General features: G+C 37.6%; 1 pseudogene; it reads left to right on the forward strand.

The window, feature by feature from the left end:
• LOC113834433 overlaps positions 1 to 2,482 on the forward strand; it is a 66,234-nt pseudogene extending 63,752 nt beyond the window's left edge.
• The last annotated feature ends 17,328 nt before the right edge of the window (positions 2,483 to 19,810 follow it).

Here is a 19,810-nt window from a genome sequence, read left to right on the forward strand (position 1 = left end):
GTATTTAAGGAGCTGGGGACCATCCAATTCTCAGCACCCTTCAACAGTACATGCTATTAAGTGGTTTCAAGAACAATGTTTGTTGTCAGAGCAATGCCTTATTCTAAAAGCTCTCACCAAGAACTTAATAGTTTTGGTCCTCTGAGATGAGGAGGTAGCATGGATGATGATGTCTCTACTTACAAATAATGACACCATGTCTCAAGTAGTACCAATCTCAGCCATGAAATGATGTGGAAGACAAAGATGCCAATTATCAAAGCATATTCAGAAGATGGTTTCAATGGTGATACATAGAGATAGTGGTAATGACAACTGAAAATATTGGCTTACAAAAGCCATCTCTCAAACAATGTTTATGCTCCGATTTAATGCCTTATTGTGGCCTGGAAACCAGGTTCTGTACCATACCACTGGAATCCTAAGGAAGGCTTTCATTTTGGAAATTTACATGGCAAAAATTTGCACATCTTTGTGCTAAACAAGATAATTTGTAGAGAATCTGAAACTATTTTAGTGGTAGGTCAGGGATGTAGTTCAGTAATATAGCACCCACCTAGTATGCACAATGCCCCAGGTTCAGTTCCTAAAACTGAAAATAAATAAAAATAAATATATTTCATTGTATATGGCTTGGGTCTGGAACCCCGTGACTAAGCAGAGCGGGATAATGCTTACACTTCCTTGAATAAAGGACAGACACAGGATACAGATAAGCTGTGGTCAGGCAGGATATGCACACTTTGATATAAAGTGACACCAACTACCTCAACAAGTGGAAACCTCAAGGGTTTATTATAGACAGCACAGGGTGGAGGATTTAGCTAGTCTAAGTAGGAGGTCTCAAACACTTGGGAGAAAGAAGCTGATGTTGCTATTTTTTTTTTTTGCACATAATGGCAATCACTCCAACTAATTTGAGCATAGGAAGAAGACTGCCAGTTTTTTAACCTCACTTGTATGGGGAAAGGGTTTGTCAATATTTTATGGATGGAGGCAATAGTCCTTTCATGGCTATGTCCAAGTCAACAACACATATTAACTCAGGACTTCACTTACTCAGGATTTTCTCTGTTTCTTTTGACTGAATCAGCTTATCTGGCTAATTGTTTTAAAGACCTGACTATTTCAATCAATGGGCAAATCTATTTTTATGTGGCAGAATTTTATTGATTATTACATTAGGTGTTAATCATTTCTGTCCATTTCTATGAATAAAGACTTACATGATAAATTATACAGTGAGAAGATACTGGAGTGATTAAGTCCTACATGAGTTGTAATACTGCATCTTAAATAACCTGACTTGATGAAAATATTTATACAAACACATCCAGATAAATTTTGTTACTAATGTACACAAAGATCTGCACTCATGACAAAAAAATAATCTCATTTACACTAATAGTCATCTATGTGTAATTGTTTACAAAGCCAAACCTAAATTATTATTTAGGCACTGAGATGCTTCCTATGACTCAGACGAAATAGCTGACAATAATCAAATGATAATGAGATAAGACTGAATTTTAGGTCACACCCTCTTAGGATGGGCTTTGCATTGGCTTCGGCTAAGCCTGAGCATTCATAGTGTGGAGTGTTTGGCAAGGCTGCTCTGCTCAATGATGGCAGCCAGGAAGCAGAAAAAATGGTGTGAGGGCTGTGGTCTTATCCCTTCCTAGGACATGGCCTCACTGACTCAAGTTCTTTTTATGTGGCGCATTCACTTGCAATTTCACCAGTTTCACCTCAGGCAGTGACCAAATGTTTACCATAAACCTGTGGGAATATTTAAGAAACATTTCCTCTTCCAGAAGTGCTTGCCTGCAAACTCCCACGTAGGGCATGTGATCCGAGGGCAGAGGAAAGGTGGCAGTTCTGTGTTTTAAAGGCATGTGAGACACTTTAAGGACTTTACTGAGTAGCATAGATATAATAAGGGAATCGTAATAGACAACATTCATGGCTCTGGCCATAAGGGATCCCCTTAAGAAAGTAGTCTTACGTGATGCTTATGATTTTTAGAAGCATACAGAGCTGTTCACTAATGCAGAGGGTGTCCACATTGGACAGTGTACCATGGCAGAAAGACCCAGCTGAATATTGGCAATGTCTTGCAGGTGGGTACCATGACTGAGGATACTATCCTGTGTTGTCATGAGGAGAAGCCTAGGGACAGGGGCAAGCTGGCATGAGCCTCCAAAACTACGCCATAGTCATCTTTCATAAACGGGAGACCAAGAAGACTGGAGAGAATGTCATTTCCTCTGCCAACAGAGCTGTGGTTGGCATGATAGCCAGTGGGAGAATAATTGTGGTAGCTAGTGGAAAAATAATGGAGGCACCTTTCTTAAAGTACAAGGCAAAGAGGAGCTGTTGGTCACATGTGCGGGGTGTGGTCATGAATCCTGTGGAGCATCCCTTTGGAGATGCTCCTGGTCGGTGCAAAGTGGGTTTCATTGATGCTCATTGGCCTGGGTGACTACATGGAACCAAGCAGTTCAGGAGAAAGAAATACAACTAAGAGGGTAATAAAGTATGTCTTTGGCTAATAAAAATAAATTAAAATGAAGAAGAAGGAGGAGAAGAGGAGGAATTAAAGAAACATCCATAACTCAACACTGTCATCCACAATTAACAGATTGTGTGAACACAATAAAATATAGTAATTATTGTGGTTTAATGATGGAATAATTAGTAAATGTTAAACTAAGTAAACACAATATATTTGTCATTAACTTCATTTTCATAACATTCAGTGGACTAGGGAAAAATGTTATAAAAGTGTAAAGGATTCTCCTTGATGACCTTCACTAAATTGACTTTATCAATACTAAGTGGTTTTGTTTTTAGATTATATTTGTCACATTTCAGAAAGTAGTGTAATTCCTCTGGCCATGATCTAGAAGTCTACATACAAATAATTAACTAAGAATAGTAAGATAAACCAGGCAGTGTTGGTGCATGCTTTGAAAACCAGCACAACAGACTACAGTGGCAGGTGGATATATATTATAGCCTGGTCTACAGTGTGTAGTCCAGGACATCCAGGACTACACAAAAAAACCTCTGTAGAGCCCCTACACAAAAAAGAATAGAAAAGTGACTTGTACCTTTAATACCAGGGAGGTAGGTCTCTCCAAGTTCCATGCTAGCCAGAGCTACACATTAAGTACCTGTCTCAAAACAAATGAAACATAGCTGTCATTTTCTTGGGTCTCCATCCAGCTCCAAAATAAAGATATGGAGACTTATTATTAATTAAGAATTCTTGGCCTTACCTTGGGGTAGTCCCACTAGCTCTTTTAACTTAATTTACTCAGTTTTTATTCACCTAGATTTTGCCTCAGGAATTTTTACTTTTCTTTCATTTTGTATGTCCTACTTTCCTGGTTCCCCTGTGTGGCTGCTTCATCCATGTCATATCCCTGGCATTTCTTTTTCTTCTTTTTTTCTGAGCCTGAATTCCTCCTTCTGCTTAAGAGTAAGCAGACCAGAAGTCTGACCAGAAGTCACATCTATACATTCTCACCTTGCTATTGGCGTTTCAGCTTTTTATTAGACCAAATATTCTTCAGCATGAACATATTTACATATTTAAACAAATGCAACACACCTTTGCAAAGTTAAACAAATATTCCACAACAGAAACCCAAAACAACAAATAAAACAAGAGCAACAACAGTAAAAGAGATGTTACTGGAAATATCAGTGAATATGAGAAAAATATGAATAAAAGTACTAGCTGAAAGTTGTGATTGATCTTTTATATAGAGATGAAATTTCCCTTGACTTTACATTTTATTTTGTGCCTTAGGGCTTCAAGTTGGTAAAGGAGGTAGATGCCAAAACAGCAGAATTTTCATACCCAAGTATTTTATTTGCGTTTACTTGTTTTTAAATTAATGTTATTTACAAGTGTTTTCTGGTGTGTGTTAATATTTTTATCTATGTGAGGGTGTGTACACATGTGAATGCAGATGTCATGAAGGCAGGAAGATGACATCCAATCCCTTTGGAGCTGTGATCCAAGCTCTGGTCCTCAAGATTGAGAAGGAAGTTCTCTTAACTTCAGAGCCATCTACCTAATTCCCAGTGTAATTTAATATTATCCAGCTTGTCACTTTATCTCTATTATCTCGAAGAAATCCCCCCATAATCATTCTACCTCAGGCCTGTCCTACTTTCTTGAGCTGAGACTTTGCTAAACTGTGAATTATTTCTGGAACGCATTTCTTTCAGATGCATTTGTGATTGTCTATGTAGAATTTATGTCAGAATTAAAGTATCTCTTACCCAAAGGAAACTTTCCAAATAGTGACCCCCCTTCATCTGTATGTTTCTATGAGTATGTATACATGAGTGTAAGTGTGTGCATGCTTGCATTTGAGTGTACATGTGTGTGTGTGTTTGTGTGTGTGTGTGTGTGTGTGTGTGTGTGTGTGTGTGTGTGTGTGTGTGTGTGTGTGTGTGTGTGTGTACTGATGTGAGGGTAAGAAATACTTTCTCAAAGTAAAAAATCATGAAGAGTGATTGAGGAAAACACCTGACTGACCTCACTCTTCATGATTTATTACTTTGAGAAAGTATTTCTTACCACCTGAGCTTTGCATTCCCTTTGGCTGCCAGGTAAGTGAGCTCCAGATATCCACCTGGCTGCTCTTGTAGGTCAGGATTTCAGGTTCCCACTACCACTATACATTCTTCTTTGTTGATGTTGTTCAGTTTTTCAAGGAAAGGTTTCTCTGTGGCTTTGGAGGCTGTCCTGGAACTAGCTCTTGTAGACTCACAGAGATGTGCCTGCCTCTGCCTCCTGACTGCTGGGATTAAGGGCGTGTGCCACCACTGCCTGGCTTAACTATACATTCTTGATCCCTCTCTGTGATTTCTTTGCCTTTTTGATGTCCATCACTCATAACTAGAGGATGGCCCTAAGAGAACAATAATTCTATTTAGTTCATAGTTCTCTCTATTGCAACATGTTGATATTACATATAATGTAAGGCTATTTTAATCTTTATAATAATTAAAATCATTTAATTTGTTAGTTGCATTTAAAAAGTTTTTTATTTTGAACATTATTATTAAAGGGCCAAACTAAACAGAGCCAAATTATATAAACAGACTTTACATGAACAACTGCTACATTGAAGTGCATTGAAATACACAATAATTTCAGTAAAAGCAATGTTCACTGAAAGACAATCTATTTATCAAGAACAATAGATTATTAATTACTTTATAATCTATAATCTTTGTAATCATTACATATTAAATGATAACCATATAATGAACAGCAGGAGAGTACAAATGGAAATATTTAGTTTTCATTAAGCATTAAATTCTCAGCACTAAATGAGGACAGGGACTACATGAAGACAGGCTGAAAAGCAGATCAGCCAGTAACTGATTTCTAAAGAGCTACATTCTTCTGTCCCTCCAAGTCAGTGGTCTTAGGAACCTCTAAGAAATCTATTTTTGGTGCTACTTTATAACTGTATTTTTGCTGCTGAGGACTGGCTCAGTTCCTAGGATCAGCAGAAATTTGTGTTTTCTGTTTGTGTGACCCACAAGTTGAGAACCACTGCTCCAAGCTGTTTCTTTTCCCACCTTTATCTCTTAATTCTGTAGTTCAAAGTTGTAGCAAATGTAGTTGAACCCAGGGAGAAGAATATGAGAAGTGGGACCAGGTGTTAGAAATCTTTGTTGCTAGAATTCTCCCTTTGTTGTATTTTCATCTCTCCCCTTCTATTTCTCTCCCTTTTGTTCAAGATGTTCTGTTTTCCCTGGTTTGTCCTTTGCAGATCCTTGGTGAACCCTCTCTCTCAGTTCTCAGCAGGGCCTTTGAAACACACAAGTGAAATTGTACAGGAGGCTGATGCATTAAAAGCTAGAAATGGCAGGCAGCCAGGGAGCTGTCCCTGAGCGACCGGCTGCCTACAAAAGGACATGGACCTTTTCCAGAAAATGACAGGAAGGTAGCATTCTGTAATCAAGTACCAAGGAGGAAAGGAAGGTGGTGCACAGTTGCTATACACCTTGCAGCCTTCTATGTGGGAGGTTATGTATTTCAACTGTCTGAAGATTTACCAAGCATCAAAATCCTGAGCTAGAGCTCTCATCTCTGGCTTTGTGTTTTCCATTTTCCTTCCTCAAAACCACAGAGTTGTCACTACTAGCCACTTCAGTTTCTCAATTCTAAGTTGCCATTGGTCAGTTGCCTTTCTCTTATGGCATTTGTTTTGACAGTCCTGTTCTGAGGATATTTTAGTCAGCTCATCAGATCAATCCTTCAGGCCTTTTCTACTCCATACATACCTAAGTCCCATGCTGTTTGCCTTCTCTTGAACCAGACAATCCTTGCAGTAATTTGCTGTCACAGACTGAGTTTTAGGGTGTGTGTGTGTGTGTGTGTGTGTGTGTGTGTTTATGACTGATCATAAAATCAGATGACTCATGGGTTATTTTAAACTGAAAAGACATGATGGGAAATACTTGGAGGATAGAAAGCTGTAAGGAGGCAATGGAGATAGATTTGACAGACATAGGTTTTGTGTGTGTGTGTGTGTGTGTGTGTGTGTGTGTGTGTGTGTGTGTGTGTGTGTGTAAAACATTTTTCAAAGGAAATTAAAACACTAACAAATAAATATTACATCCAACAAAATAAAGACAAATGAGTCATGGTTTGAGGCTCAGTATAAATTATGTTGTTAATGTTATTACTGAATTTTTCATTTTCAGCTATCTTGTAAATACATGTTTTTGAGAAAGTCAACAAAATATTGGTTAATATTGTATATGTGTTAAATAGTTAATATTTTACAATATGTTAGAAAATCACAAATTCCATAGGAAGAATTAGAAAGCTAGTTTCCTAAGTGTTAATGCTAATTGACCAAGCAGGTTTTCTCATCCTAGATTGTAATTCATTAGGATGCAACTCAGTAAAAGCAAGGATTTATAGTTTATTTATTTATATTTTACATCTTGAAAGCAATTTCCCATTTCCTTCTAGGCCCTTCCCTCCAGCATTGACTCCTCTATGTGTTTAGAAAAGTGCAGGTCTCCCATGGATATCAACTATCCATGGCATATCAAGTTGTCAAAAGACTAGGTATTTCTTGTCCTATTAAGGCTGAACAAAACAACCCAGGAGGAAAATTTATATTTTATTCCTATTTTAAGAACAGTACTCAGAAATATAAATAGTCATACTGATTAATACACTTTTTTATTTCACAAATTAAACAATATTTACTTCCATATTCTTTTCTAGAAGGGGTATGACACCATACCATAGTTACCTAATTCAATCAAAATTATTATTTTAAAATGTGTTGCTATGGCAAATGGATGGAGCTAAAAGAAACCATTCTGAGCAAGGTAACCCAGTCACAAAAAGAAACCATGATATGTACTCACTCATATTTGTATTTTAGAAACAGAGAAAAGGATTACCAGCCTACAATCTACACCACCAGAGAAGCTAGGAAACAAGGAGGACCCTAAGAGAGACATACATGGTCCCTTAGAGAAGGGAAAAGGGACAAGATCCCCTGAGAAAATTGGGAGCATGGGCAGAGGGGGGATGGAGATAGGATAATGAGAAGGGGAGAAGAGCAGGGGTAAGGAGGAAATGAGGTATCAGGAAGGTTGAGTGGGGGAAGAATAGAGGAGAGCAAGATAAGAGATATCATAATAGAGGGAGACATTATAGTTTTAAAGAGAAATCAGGTACTAAGGAAATGTCCAGAGATCTACAAGGATGAGACCAAATAACAATCTAAGCCACAATGGAGAAGCTACCTTAAATACCCTGCTCTGATAATGAGATTGATGACTTACTTATCAATATAGGCTATAGGCCATCCTATCGCCTTCATCCAGCAGATGGTGGAAGTAGAAGAAGACACCAACGGCTAAACACTGAATTGAACTGGAATCCAGTTGCAGAGAAGGGCGACTTATAAGCAAAGGGGTCAAGACCAGGCTGGTGAAACCCACAGAAACCAGCTGCCCTGAACAAGGAGGAGCTCATGGTCCCTAGTCTGATAGCTGGGAAACCAGCATAGGACTGATCCAGACTCCATGAAGGTAGATGTCAGTGAGGAGGCCTTGGAAATCTATAGGGCCTACTTTTAGTAGATCAGTACTTATCCTTAGCATAGAAATGGACTTTGGAGCCCATTCCACATAAAGGGATACTGCCTGACCCTAGACACACGGGGGGGAGGGAGGGGTGTGGCTAGGCCCTATCCCAAAAATATGAAAGACTCTGAAGATCGCACATGGAAGATTCCACCCTCCCTGGGGAGCAGAAAGGGTATGGAAAAGTAAGGTGTTAGTGGTGGGCAGAGGAGGAGGAGAAGGAGAGGGAACTGGGATTGACATGTAAAACAATCTTATTTTAATTTAAATTAAAAATCTGTTGCTAAAAGGTTAACCATTGTTCAATTCAGTATATCAGTTAACTAGATGAATTCTTTATCCAACATCAGTTTCTTTTTGTTAAAAAATTGGATTTTAAGAAATTATAAAATGGTATAACAGGAGTCAAAAGCCCCTTATCCTTCAGTTGTGTTCACTGTATCATATATAACATTTGGGAGAATATCTAGTTCTAGATTTATTTTTTATTTTAATTAGAAAGAAAATTATTTTACATGTCAATCTCAGGTCTCTTTCCCTCCCCTCCTCCCCTGCCTGCCCAACTAACACCCTACCTATCCCATACAGTTTCTGCTCCCCAGGGAGGGTGAGGCCTTCCATAGGGGGGTCTTCAAAGTCTGTCTTATTCTTTGGGATAGGGCCTAGGCCAACCCCCTTGTGTCCCTCCATGTGGGATGGACTCCCAAAGTCCATTCCTATACAAATACTATTTTTTCCATAAATTTAATTCTGTCTTAAATTCTAAGAATTAATATTAAAACAGGACTGGGGATATTCAAGCCAAACTGATCATTTTGGCATCTGCTTCTCAGAATTGTGACTTACATATAAAACTGTAGAACATAGTAGAAAGGCAAAAGGCTCTTGAAGACTCAGAAATTATTATGTTTTGGATCATTTCCCCTCCATGTTATTAATTTAGCTTGCTCTAGTTCAGTGGTCAAGGTGAAGAAATCCTGCTCTGTGCATTCAAAGCCCAATTTTGACTTCAAGAAGCAGTGCCTTAAAGGTCAGAGGAAAAGGAGTACCAGTAGAAGACTATCAAATACAGGAAAAGGGGTGAATTTCAAAGATAGAGAACATGTATAATTGTTTTATTTGCTTATCTTCATGAGTCAAATTCATACATGCTTGCAGAAAAAAGTATATTCATTTTATGAATAGGCTTTCTGAAGTAAATTTAGAATCATTGCTGTTTTGATTCTTTTCTGTGAGTGGTACCTTACTGTAGGTGATGAGTTTAAATAAGAAACAGTTTTTTCTTTCTAAGCTTTGGATAATGTCAATTAAAATAGAAAGAAAATTAACCTGTCATTTGTGCTTTTTACCATGAATACCTGTGGTTTTCATAATTCACTTCTCAGGGTTGCCTGCCTGGTAATGCAGACTGCTTCTCTGAGAAGGCAATTTGACTGATTAGAGCATGATCCTCATGAAGCTTAGGGAAGCTTTGGCTCTTCCTGTCCTCCATTGTTTTAGAGGATTGGATTGGTTGTCATTCAGACAGTAAATGAGTATTTATTTAATATATTCTATAAACTTGTGTAGAAAACAATATCATTTAATGTACATACGCAAAAATCTGGGAGTTAACAGTTATGGCTTGAAACAGGAATTTTCTAATAGATTATTGTTTTGAGCTCTCATTCCATGACACATATGCTTCTTGGATGACTGTGCCATCTTCAGGAAGTGAAGCTTAGCTAGCACAAGTGGGTTACCTTTACAGGTTATGTCATGTTTTCCTGGTCCGCAGTTATATGCAAATCTTCTCCCACATTCTCTGGCTGCCATAACTATCAGAACTTCCTACCATGGCAATTTCAAACTCTCTGGACTAATGAGCCAAAATAAAATTTTGCCTTCTGTAATAATTTCAGCTATGTATTTTGTCCACAGTGATATAACTGATAAATCAGGTATTTCCAGTTTTAAATATGCCATTAGGATTTTTCATTTCCTGGAGATAGATCTATATAATATCAGATATGGTTGCCAACTTACTGTAAATCATAAATATTTGATATATTTGCACTGAAAAACATTGCTATCCTATGCTCCCCATTTTTCATTGATATCTCTTTTTCAAAATATTTAACTTATTAATTGTTCTTTATTTTTTAACTTTGAAATCATGATATTTGTTTGTAAATTGTACAAATAAACGTACAAACAGTGCATTTAACTATGTAAATAGAATATACAGTTTTTAGGCTATTCTTTGGATTAGAAATTTTCAAATATGGACTATAAAGGCAAATGTAATATTAAGATTAAGAATATAATTGGAACTTCAACTTTTAAAACATAGACTGTGGTATAAGCCCAACAAATCTTCAGTAGTTATCTTTTTACCAGGGGCATGTATATACAGACCCTTAAGATAAATTGTCATGAGTTGGTTAAGAAACAAGCAGTGTATTTGGGGCTGAACAAGAGTTGCAATTTGAGAGACAAAAATTTTAGCAGGTGGAAATTTTCTTCAGGATCATATAGGTCTCAAACTGTTGTAGAATGTTATTTTTAGGTGTGTGAATTTTGTTTATGCTTCATTTGTTTTACTCTATGAAGCTGGGATTCTTTGCCTGTCTAAAACACCTGATAATCCTAATAAAGAGCTGAAAGGCCAATAGCGGGGCAGGAGCATGAATTGGTGAGGTTGGAAGGCAGAAGACGAAATGAGTAAGGAGGAGGAACAAAGAAAGAACAAGGAGAAAAGGCCATCAGGGACCTCCCACCAGCCAGCCAGCCATGTGGTAAGAAGGAAAGCAAGATATATAGAAACAAGAAGACAAAAGCCCAGAAGGAAAGGGTAGATGGGATAATTTAAAGATAAGAAAAGCTGGCTAAAAATAAACCAAACTAAGGCTGGGGCACTCATAACTAAGAATATGCTTCCATGTGTAATTAATTTGGGAGCTGGTTGGAGGTCCCCCAAAGAAATCCCCCAAAAGCCAATAAAGTAAAACATCACACAACATCAAACTGATATCAAAGGCAAAATCCACAAGAAAGGAGGATGGTTGAATTTGATGTTGGCAATGAACTTAAATTTGAGGTAGTTGTAGAATCAGACTATAGGCATAATAAGAAATCTATTTAATTAATTTTTTCATTTATTTTACATTGTGAACACAGATTCCCCTTCTTCTTCTCCTCCCATCCCCTCCTCTCTATCTCCACTCTTATCCCCTGCTGATCCATTCTTCCTCCTTCTATGTTCAGAAAGGGGCAAGCCTCCTATGGGCTTTCATAAAGCATGGCAACTGTGTGAAGTTTACTTCTTTTTTTAAATTTATTTTTTATTTAAAGTAGAAACAAGCCTGCTTCACATGTCAATCCCAGCTCCCTCTCCCTTCCCTCCTACCCTGCCCACCACCAGAGCCCCCATCCTCCCTCCACTACCCAGGGAGGGTGAGGGCTTCCATGGGGGGGTTGCTAAAGTCTGTCATATCATCCTGGGCAGGGCCTAGGCCCTCTCCAATGTTTCCAGGCTGAAAGAACATCCTTCTATGTGGAACAGCTCCCAAAGTTCATTCCTATGCCAGAGATAAATACTGGTCTACTATCAGAGGTCCCATAGATTTCTGAGGTCTCCTCACTGACACCCACATTCAGGGGCATCTAGAACAGTCCCATGCTGACCTCCTAGCCAACAGTCTGGTGTCCATGAGCTCCCCCTTGTTCAGGTAAGCTGTTTCTGTTGGTTTCACCAGCCAGGTCTTGACCCATTTGCTCTTCACTCCTTAATCTTTGCAACTGGATTCCAGGAGTTCAGTTCAGTAGTTAAAGCAGCTACTAGATGAAGACTCTAGGATGGAATAAAAGGTAGTCATCAGTCTCATTATCAGGAAGGGCATTCAAGGAAGCCTCTCCATTATTGCCCAGATTGCCAGTTGGTGTCATCCTTGTAGATCTCTGGAATTCTCTCTAGTACCAGATCTCTCCTCAAATCTATAATTCCTCCCTCTTTTATGATATCTCTCATCCTGCTTCTCCCGTATTCTTCCCCCAAACTCAACTTTCCTGCTCCCCCATTTCCTCCTCTACCCTCCTCTTCTGCCCCTCTCTTTCTTCCAGCTGCCTCTCCCCTCCAACAATGTTCCCAATCTGCTCAGGAGATGCTATCCCCCTTCCTCTTCTCTGGGGTACCATGGATGTCTCACTTAGAGTGCTCCTTGTTTCCCAGCTTCTCTGGCAGTGTGGATTGTACACTGGCAATCCCCTGATACATACCTAAAATCCATAGATGAGTGAGTACATACCATGTTTATCTTTTTGTGACTGGATTGCCTCACTCAGTATGGTTTCTTCTAGAGCCATCCATTTGTCTTCTAATTTCAAGATTCCATTGTTTTTGTTTTTGTTTTTCACTGAGTAGTACTCCATTGTGTAAATGTACCACATTTTCTCTATCCATTCTTCAGTTGAGGGCATGTAGGTTGATTCCAGGTTCTGGCAAATACAAAATCTATTACAAATAATGAACTATTACAGATAATTATTTACAAATAACTATTTGTAAATAATTTACAAATTATTATTTACAAATAACTACTACAAATAATAATAACTATTACAAATAATGCTATGAACATAGTTGAACAGATGTTGATGTTGAGTATATGCCTAAGAGTGGAAATGCTGGATCTTTGTATTTTTTAACATGTAACTAAAATTCTAGTTACTTTTTTCCTCAATATTTTATTTAAATTAGAAACAAGATTGTTTTACAAGTCAATCCCAGTTCCCTTTCCCTCCCCTCCTCCCCTAAATCCAACTAATACCCTACCTATCCCATACCATTTCTACTCCCCAAGGAGAGTGAGGTCTTCCATGGGGGGTTTTCAGAGTCTGTTGGTGTTTAGCATCAGGTGCTGGAAAAAAGCTCTAGGATGGCATATGTTACCATCAATCTCATTACCAGTGGACGGCATTTAAGGTAGCCTCTCCACAGTTACTTAGATGGTTAGTTGGTGTCATCTTTATAGATATATGGACATATTCCTAGTGCCTGCTTTCTCTTTAACCCGATACTAGTTCCCTCTCTGATGGTATCTCTTATAATGCTCTCCTCTATTCAACCTTCCTGCTCCTTTATGTCCTCCTCACTCCTCTTCTTCTTTTCTTGTTCTCCTACCTCCCTCTCCCCTCCCCCATTCTCCCAATTTACTCAGGCAATCTTGTCCCTTTCCCCTTCTCTGAGGGACCATGTATGTCTCACTTAGAGTCCTCCTTGTTGCCTAACTTCTCTAGTGGTGTGGATTGTAGGCTAGTAATCCTATGCTCTATGTGCAAAATCCATATGTGAGTGAGTGCATAACATGTTTGTCTTTTTTTCACTAGGTTACCTCACTCAGAAAGGTTTCTTTTTACAATCCATTTGCCTGCAAATTTCAAGATTCCATTTTTTTCCTGTGAGTAATATTCAATTTTTTCTATCCATTCTTCAGTTGAGTGCATCTAGGTTGCTTCCAGGTTCTGGCTATTACAAATAATGCTGCTATGACCATAGTTGAACAGATGTCATTGTTGTAAGAATGTGCTTCTTTTGGGTATATGCCTAAGAGTGGAAATGTACCACATTTTCCAGATGTCTTTGTTGTATGAATGTAATTCTTTGGGGTATATACCTAAAAGTGGGATTGCTGGATATTGTGGCAGACTGATTCCCATTTTCCCAAGGAACTGCCATACTGATTTCTAAAGTGGCTGTACGAGTTGGTACTCCCACCAGAAATGGAGGAATGTTCCTTTTCTCCACATCCTATCCAGCATAAACTGTCATTGGAGTATTTGGTTTTAGTCATTTTGACAGGAGTAAGATGGTATCACAGAGATGTTTTGATTTACATTTTCCTGATGGCTAAGGATGTTGAGCACTTTCTTAAGTGGCTTTCAGTAATTTTAGACTCCTCCATTGTGAATTCTCCATTTAGTTCTGTACCCCACTTTTTCCTTGGATAATTTGTAGTTTTGGAGACTATCTTCTTGAGTTCTTTGTAAATTTTGGAGATTAGCCCTTTGACAGATGTGGAGTTGGGTGAACATCTTTTCCCATTCTTTGGGCTGCCTTTTTGTCTTTTTAACTGTGTCCTTTGCCTTACAGAAGCTTCTCAGTTTTAGGAGGTACCATTTATTAATTGTTGATATCAGTGTCTGTGCTACTGGTGTTATGTTCAAGAAGCAGTCTCCTGTACCAATTCACTCAAGGGTACTCCCCACACTCTCTTCTTAGAGGTTCAGTGTGGGTAGATTTATGTTGAGGTCTTTGATCTATTTGGACTTATGTTTTGTGCGTGGTGACAGATATGGATGTATCAGCAGTCTTCTACATGGCAGCATCCAGTTATGCCAGCACCATTTGTTGAAGATGGTTTTTTTCCATTGTAGAGTTTTAGCTTCTGTATCAAAAATTGGGTGTTCATATGTGTGTGGGTTAATATCAGGGTTGTTAATTCAATTACATTGGTCTACCTGTCTATTTTTGTGCCAGTACCAAGTTGGACTATAGGTCTATAATATAGCTTGAAGTCGGGGATGATGATGCCTCTGAAAGATCTTTTATTGTACAGTGTTGTTTTGGCTATCCTAGTTACTTTTTCCAAATAAGGTTGATTATTATTCTTTCAAGGTCTTTGAAGAATTGTGCTGGTGTTTTGATGGGGATTTCTTTCAATCTGTGGATTGCTTTTGGCAAGATTGCCATTGTTACTATGTTGATCCTACCTATCCAAGAGCATGGGAGACCTTTCCATTTTCAGGTATCTTCTTTAATTTCTTTTTTAAAAAAGCCTCAAAGTTCTTGCTATAAGTCTTTCACTTGTTTGGTTAGTGTTACCCCAAGATATTTTTTGTTGTTTGTGGCTATAGTAAATGATGATGTTTCTCTGATATCGTTTTCAACCCGTCTGTACATAGTAGGGCTACTGATTTTTTGAGTTAATCTTGTATCCTGTTATTTTGCTGAAGGTGTTTATCAGCTGTAGGATTTCCCTGTTATAGTTTTTTGGTCACTTATATAAACTATCCGGTCATCTGCAAATAGTGAAAATTTGATTTCTTCCTTTCCATTTTGTATCCCCTTGATTTCTTTTGTCTTATTGCTCTAGTTAGAACTTCAAGGATAATATTGAAGAGATATGGAGAGAGTGTACAGCCTTGTCTTGTTCTTCATTTTAGAGGAATCACATTGAGTTTCTCTCCATTTAGTTTGATGTTGTCTGTTGGTTTACTGTATATTGCTTGTGTTATGTTCAGGTATGTTCCTGTTATCCCTGATCGTTCCAGGACCTTCACGATGAAGGAGTGTTGTATTTTGTCAAAGGCTTTTTCAGCATCTAGTGTGATGGTCATGTGAATTTTTTTCAGTTTATTTATATGGTGGATTACATTGATGGATTATCATATGCTGAAGAATCCCTGCATTCCTGGGATGAAGCCTACTTGATCATGGTGAATGATTTTTCTGATGTGTTCTTGGATTAGATTTGCCAGTATTTTATTGAGTATTGATGCATCAATATTCATGAGGGATATCGGTCTTTATTTTTTTTTTAGTTTTGTCTTTTTGTGGTTTGGTTTCCAAGGTAATTGTAGTCTTGTACAAAGAGTTTGACAATGACCTGTCTGCATCTATTGCTTGGAACAGTTTGAGGAGTACTGGTATTAGATTTTCTTTGAATATCTGGTAGAATTCTGCACTGAAACCATCGGGCTCTGGGATTTTTTTTGTTTGAGAGATTTTTATGACTGCTTCTATTTCATTAGGTTTTATATGTCTATTTAAATTATGTATCTGTTCTCGATTCAATTTTGGTGATATCTATCCAAGAAATTGTCCATTTCCTTTAAATATTTGAATTTTGTGGAGTATAGATTTTCAAAGTATGACATGGTGATTCTCTGGATTTCCTCAGTGTCTTTTTTGTACCCCTTTTTATTTCTAATTTTATTGATTAACATGCTCTTCCTTTGCATTTTGGTTACTTTGGATAAATGTTTGTCTATCTTATTGATTTTCTCAAATAGCCAACTCTTTGTTTCATTGATTCTTAGTATTGTTTCCTTTCTTTTTACTTTATTGATTTCAGCCCTCAATTTGATTATTTCCTGGTGTCTATTCCTCTGGGGTGAGTTTGCTTCTTTTTGTTCTAGAGCTTTTATTTGTGCTGTGAATTCTCTACTGTGACCCTTCTCCAAGTTTTCATGTGTGCACTTAATGCTATGAACTTTCCTCTTAACTGCTTTCAAAGTGTACCATAAGTTTGGGTATGTTGTGTCTTCATTCTCCTTGAATTTGAGGAAGTCTTTTATTTCTTTTTTTTATTTCTTCCTTGACCCAGGAATGTTACAATTGTGCATTGTTCAATTTCCATGAGTTTGTAGGGTTTCTGCAATTTGTGTTGCTGTTGAATTCTAACTTTAAACCATGGTGATCTGATAAGATATAGGGGGCTATGACAGTTTTTTTGTATTTGTTGAGGTTTGCTATGTTTCCAAGTATGTGGTTGATTTTAGAGAAGTTTCCATGTGGCATTGAGAAGAATGTATATTATTTCATGTTTGGATAGAATGTTCTTTAGATGTCTATTAATCCCAATTGCATCATAACTTCTGTTAGTTCCCTTGTTGCTTTGTTTATTTTCAGTTTGGTGGTCCTGCTTAGTGATGAGAATAGGGCGTTGAAATCTCCCATTAAAAGTGTGTGGTGTTTAATGAGTGATTTAAGTTTTAGTAATATTTCCTTTACAAATGTGGGTGCCTTTGTACTTGGTCCACAGATGTTTAGAACTAAGACTCCATCTTGATGGATTTCTCCTGTGATGAATATGAAATGCCTTTCTTCATCTCTTTTGATTGTTTTTAATTTGATGTCTAATTTGTTAGACATTAGGATAGCTACACCAGCTTGCTTCTTACGGCCATTTGTTTGGAAAATATTTTCCCAACCCTTGACTCTGAGGTCACCTCTGTTTTTGAAGGTGAGGTGTGTTTTTTGTATGCAGCAGAAGGATGGATTCTGTCTTCATATCCATTATGTTAGCCTGTGTCTTTTTATAGGTGAGTTAAGACCATATATATTGAAGGATATTAATTGTCACTGATTATTATTTCTTGTTTGTTTTTGATTTGTTTTTGGTGGTGGTATTTTCTGTATATTTTGCTCTATTTCTGGATTTTGGTAAGTGAGATTATCTATTGTCTATGTTTTTCTGAGTGTAGTTGACTTCCTTGGGTTGGAGTTTTCCTTCCAGAACTTTCTGCAGGAATGGATTTGTGGATATGTATTGTGTAAATTTGGTTTTGTCATGGAATATCTTATATTCTCCATCTATTATGATTTAGAGTTTTGGTATGTATAGTAGTCTGGGCTGGCATCCATTGTCTTTTAGTGTTTGTTGAACATCTATCCAGGACCTCTTGGCTTTCACGATTTCCATGGAGAAGTTGGGTGTAATTCTGATAGGTCTGCCTTTGTATGGTACTTAGCCTTTTTCCTTAGCTGCCCTTAATATTCTTTCTTTATTCTGTATGTTTATTGTTTTGATTATTATGTGGTGAGAGTACTTATTATTTTTGGGGGGCAGTCTATTTGGTGTTCTGTAAGCTTCCTGCACTTTCAGAGGCATCTCCTTCATCAGGTTAGGAAAGTTTTCCTCTATGATTTTGTTGAATATGTTTTCTGCACCTTTGAGCTGGGCTTCCTCTCTTTCTTCTATACCTATTATTCTTAGGTTTGGTCTTTTCATGGTGTTCCACATTTCCTGGATATTTTGTGTTAATGATTTGTTGGATTTAAGATTTTCTTTGATTGATGAATCTATTTCCTCTAGTTTATCTTCAGCACCTGGGATTCTGTCGTCCATCTCTTGTATTCTTTTGGTTATGCTTGCATCTGTAGTTCTATTTCCAGCATTCCCTCAGTTTTTGTTTTCTTTATTGTCTGTATTTCAGTTTTCAGGTCTTGATTCCTTCATCTGTTTGTTTTTTTCTTGGCTTTCCTTGCTTTCTTTAAGAGATTTGTTGATTTCCTGCATTTTTGTTTGTTTTTTTTTCTTCCATTTCTTTAATGGATTTTCTTGTATCCTCTTTAAGGGCCTTTATCATTTTCATGGAGTTGATTTTAAGGTCATTCTCTTCTGTTTTGTCTGTGTTGGGATGGTCAGGTCTTGGTGGTATAGAGTTCCTAGAATTTGGTGGTGTCATATTAGCTTTTCTATTGTTGGATGTGTTCTTATACTGTTGTCTTCCCATCTTTTCTTCCAGTTGGTATAGGTGGGGTTGTTCCCTCTTCTGGTGGGTATGGGTTCAAGGGTCTATCCTCTTCTCTCAATGCTTCACTCACTTGCTCTACCAGTGTTTGTAGGGGGAAGGCAATGATGGTGAATGATGATGACTGTTGTAGACTGCCTCCAGGTCCCTCTGCAGGATTCCATGGCAGGAAGCATCTGACTGCTCTGAAGTTCAGGGGACTCAGAGTGGGAGATGTTGGATGGAGAAGCCCCTGACTCTCACCACTCTACCTGAGGGTGGAGGGGGAAGGCATGAATGATGGCCTCCAGGTCCCTCTGGAGGATTCAGTGGCCATAAGAAATCTTATACTAAGGAATAGAGTAACTAAGAAAATTCATGAGACATTTTCAGAAAAGAATTTGGGGAAAGGACAAAGTCATTCCTGGGAGAGCAGGGGCAGATGATCCTGGTGGTAATCCACAGGATTGGAATCTTCTACTTTTGACAACTGTAGCTTCCAGTTCCCACATTTTGATTTTAAAATGTTTCTTGGCACTGGCTAGGAGTAAATTCTTGTTTCTGGTGCTCTGGTCTGCTATTTCAATCTTCTATCTTACCATGAACTGGATATGGAAAATATAGATTTTTTTCTTTTAATGTATTTATGTAATAGACTTTTTGGAATGAAATAATTTACTTAGTTTCATTAAATTATTATGTAGTTAGTTAGTAGGTATTGACTCTAGTATTTCACTTTGAGTACAGCTCACACAAATAAAGATGCTGCTATGTTTATTGAAGTAAATTTGAGGTAAAATCATGGATTTTTTAAAAATGAAAAATAAGTAAAGAGAGAATATCAGGGTCAAATCTTTATAGCAAAAAACATTTGTCTTATCCAAAGCAGACATCTGAAATAGACATTCAGAGAGTATATTATAAAGGCACATAAACAATATAGAAGTCACAATTTCAATTAAAGTGATAGTAAAGCCAAAACCTGTGATTCTCATGCATCACTTCTGAAAACTCTGTCATTGAATGACCTTATCATTGTGTTGTCACAAATGCTGTGTTCATTGCTTTTACTCAGATAGAAGTTGTGAATAGATATGGGGAGACCCCAGTAGTGTTTTCTGCCCAGAAATTCTGAGGCTTTTAAACCCATAGTCTTGAACCTTCCTTGTTACCTAGCCTCTTGGGGTCTGCATATTGTAGCATGATTATTCTTTTCTTTAAAGCTAATATCCATGTGAATTTATACCGTGTTTGTCTTTCTGGATCTGGGTTACCTCACTCAGGATGACTTTTTCGAGTTCCATTCATTTGTCTGCAAATTTCATGACGTTTTTGTTTTTAACAGATGAGTAATACTTCATTATGAAAATGTATCACATTTTTAAAT

The sequence above is a fragment of the Cricetulus griseus genome, chromosome 2 (genome assembly GCF_003668045.3).
Source record: "Cricetulus griseus strain 17A/GY chromosome 2, alternate assembly CriGri-PICRH-1.0, whole genome shotgun sequence".
NCBI lineage: Eukaryota > Metazoa > Chordata > Mammalia > Rodentia > Cricetidae > Cricetulus > Cricetulus griseus.